Source organism: Camponotus vicinus, unplaced genomic scaffold (genome assembly GCF_025532165.1).
Source record: "Camponotus vicinus isolate PSW18456_S1 unplaced genomic scaffold, iyCamVici1.0 SCAF_8, whole genome shotgun sequence".
Lineage (NCBI taxonomy): Eukaryota > Metazoa > Arthropoda > Insecta > Hymenoptera > Formicidae > Camponotus > Camponotus vicinus.
The window spans coordinates 10,450,964-10,454,869 of record NW_028141980.1 but is presented as its reverse complement, the minus strand read 5'-3'; the positions used below and the strand labels follow the sequence as shown (position 1 = coordinate 10,454,869).

Here is a 3,906-nt window from a genome sequence, read left to right as displayed (position 1 = left end):
TCGAATCTTCACACTCTTATTCGATAATTCTTGATATTTAATTAGCAATATTTAGGAATGTTATCTGACGAGAGGGACAGCGATAAAAATCTTTTGTTAAAACGATAATTTTGTATAAGAACTTGTATTAAAAATTTTATATTTGATCGCGCGATGTATATACTTAATATGTATACCTATACATTAGACGGCACTCCCGGTTTCGGTACGAACGAAAATCCCATTTCACTTACGAGAATCAACTTCGAGTCACCGGTCGGAATTGGAACGATACAACGAGCAAGGACTAAGCCCAAACCGGAAAGAAGACGAAACGATTGACGGAAATAGAGGAAAATGAAGTTCACCAGCTCTTTTTCGCGCATAATTATCCTATCTCGTATCGAACCTGGACCCGCTAAGCACGATTTCAGGTGCTTCGCCCGGAACACGAAGTTTCCCGCAATGCAGGATATGGCTACACCAGGCTGGTAGACGGCAAAAGAAGAGGATACCCACATTTTTTAAATGCTAACATTCAGCAATTTAGAAAATGGGGAGGCAACCCCTTTTACCGAGCGAAAATCGTGCTTAGGGGAATCCACTCGACTCCTCGACAGGGTTAACACACGCAGTGCGTGTGGCTGTAGACGAGCAAAGAGAAGGGACCCATTGACGACCATTCCGAGCAATCGATCGAGTTCTAACTAATTCGGGCCGAATCACTTGACGAAGCACGAAGCAAGAGTGTACGTTGCATAGCAACGTGTGCAAACTCGAAACATCCCAGTTAGTTGGCATCGGAAGTAGAGACTCGTGACAATAAGGAAATTGGGATTTTTATACGAAAAGTCCAACGCGGAAGCGCGAAAACGCGACGACGCGAGAATACTACAACACGGAAATGCGGTAACGAAATGCCGCCGTCCGCGACATGTTGACGGCACCGACGATAGAGAGTCGATGACGCAATGTAACTCTTTTATTAAAACGACAATCTCATCTAAGAACGCCAAAAAGAACGTGGTGTTTTCGCAACCGTAATTTATTAATTTATTTATGAATATTTTCCGATACGAAATTCGTAAATATAACTGAAAAAACAAATTATTAAATTCATAATAATTAACTCGCGATCCTATAATATCGAAGGTGATCGTTAAATCTTGTGAAGCTAATATTTAATCGTTGACTTATCACATCGAATCTTCACACTCTTATTCGATAATTCTTTATATTTAATTAGCAATATTTAGAAATATTATCTGACGAGAGGGACAGCGATAAAATTCTTTTGCTAAAACGGTAATCTTTTATAAGGACGCGAAAAGAACGCGAAAAGAACCCAGAAAGAACGCGAAAAGAACCCGGACAGAACGCGAAAAGAATGCGGAAAGAACACGGAAAGAACACGGTATTTTCGCAATCATAATTTAATAATTTATTTTAAGAATATTCAGCTCCGCGCGATATGGAATTCGTAAATAGATAAATCTAACGGAAAGCATATCATTAAATTTATAATAATTGACTCGCGATTCTATAAGAAAGGCGTCCGTCGAATTTTATAACGCTTATATTTAATCATTAATTTAGCATCGAATTTTTACATTTTATATAAAAATTTTCCGAATTTATTAATGACTCTGATATGAAAATTTAAATAGTTACTCTTTTATGAATATTTAAAGAATATATACTATAAAAATAAATATGTTAATTTAATGAATTACTATTATGTAATCATTATACGTATACTTTGGATGATTTTTCGTGTAATTTACATAAGAATCTATTTACGCAATTTACAATCTTCTTAAACATTCATAATTTTGCAATTTCTTTTAGTATTCCTGAAAATAATTTTAATAATTTAAATTAATAATTTAAATATTTTCATTTTTTTAGCATTTTTAAAAATAAATTCAATTTAATTTTTTAAACTGAAATAAAGCCAAATTACAAATTTTTCTATATTATATTAGACTGCTAACACGGCCATATCTCATATGATAAAATGTAAAACAAAGGCAACTATTTATAACTGGACAGAATTTATACCGGGTATCACAGAATTTAACATAACATAACTATCGCTCTCGAAAGATGCAATTGTAATTTATATGAGTATCGATTGTATATTTATTTTAATAATTGCTGGTTATTGCTTATATTTATTTAAATACTATATTTTAATATTTTGTAACTACTTATGTTCATTTTAATCACTATCTCGTAGAAGTTTATATTTATTTTAATAAATGCCGGCAAAAATTGACAGTACGACATAATATGTATATTAATCTAATCTGTATATGTATATCCTGCCCAAATGTAAATGGTTATCCTGGCTTCAGCTGTTAGCAGCCTGGTATAATATATAAAATTCTTATAATATAAAAGTCTTTGTGTAGATTACCAATAAAAATTGATTGATATTATAAAAATATATGTAATTAATAAATTTTTATAGTAATGCATAATTTATAATAAAATATAAAATTAACGTGTATAACATTTATCATATTACATTTATCACATTACAAGTTATTTCATTAATTAATCATTTGGCTTTACATTAAGTTTAAAAACAATATCTACAACAAATGTTGTAATGGATGAGCTAATAAGAAATTAGAGTAAGATAAGTGAATAAGATAAATGCGCGTTATAAGCGAATAAATTAGCATTAGATGTAATTGATACAATTTTTTGTGTGCTTTATTTTTAATAATATTTTAAATTAGGTAAAATCTATACAAAAATAATCTCTTCTCTATCTTTTTTCTTTATAATTAAAATACTGCAATATATTTTCGCAATGGATGCAATATATTTCGAACGAATTTATTAAAAGTTATTTAATTTAATCTATTCTAGCTCATCCATTTTAAGGCAACGGATTTATCTACAATCTCTATGAATCCGTTACTTTAAAATTAAATAAAAGTTTTTATTACTTACCGGAGCATTGACGTGCCACAGCAGAGTTGTCATTATCGAAGCTACGTTGTCTGTAACATACAAATATAAAATTCATTTATAACAATGCTCAAAATACAATCAATATTTAAAGAAATTATTATTGTGCGGAATTTCATATCCGGTGTGTAAAATAATAAGCAGATATAAACACGTGGGAAGATTTTATAAATTTTAAAATTACTTTTTAAATAGAAATTTTTATATATGATTTTTATAAAAATCTTTCTCTCTAATTTTCTCTTTAATTCCTTTAAATTATAAGAACGAATTATTGTGCGTACGATTTATAACAATTGATATACAAATAATAAATATTCACCATCAGGTTGCTTCGCCGATGCAAGATGCCTCTCCCAGGCCTCCTCCTCCTCTCACAATAGTTTGTTGGTCTGTAACATACAAAGAAGATTCAAATTGTAGTCACGGTCAAAAAATTATTATATGCATTTAATTTTATATCCGACGCACATAAATAATAAGCAGATAAACAATTTTATAAATTTTGAAAAAAATTCTACTAATAAGTAATAATTTAATAATTCTATTAAAAGCTATTCGAATGTAGAAACTTTTAAATTACAGTTTTTATGTAAAAATTTCTCTCTTTTTCTCTTGTTTAAGTCATGTACATAAAAAATCAAATTACGAGATTAATTACTTAATTTAAATCGCGCGTACGCAATTAATAAATAATTATATATAAGCGATAATTTATTTACCATAGAGTTGCTTCACAGGTGCCTGATGCCTCTCCCAGGCCTCCTCCTCCTCTCATGTTGTTGACGCGCGATACTTTCAACGGCACTCCCGCACTCACGAGCGATATTTTTATATCGCTATTTTCGCTATTTTACGCGCGGTACTTAACGATATCCGCACTATTTCGATGCGATTAAAAATTTTATATTTGATCGCGCGATGTATATACTTAATATGTATACC

At 30.6% G+C, this 3,906-nt stretch overlaps 1 long non-coding RNA gene across 1 annotated transcript; it reads left to right on the top strand.

Annotated features, from left to right (window-relative positions):
* The first annotated feature begins 720 nt into the window (after window positions 1-720).
* LOC145976072 (uncharacterized) lies at window positions 721-3,439 on the top strand. The gene is made up of 3 exons (XR_014440184.1): window positions 721-952; window positions 1,300-1,393; window positions 3,290-3,439. It is a non-coding gene; the product is annotated as an uncharacterized LOC145976072 (long non-coding RNA).
* The last annotated feature ends 467 nt before the right edge of the window (window positions 3,440-3,906 follow it).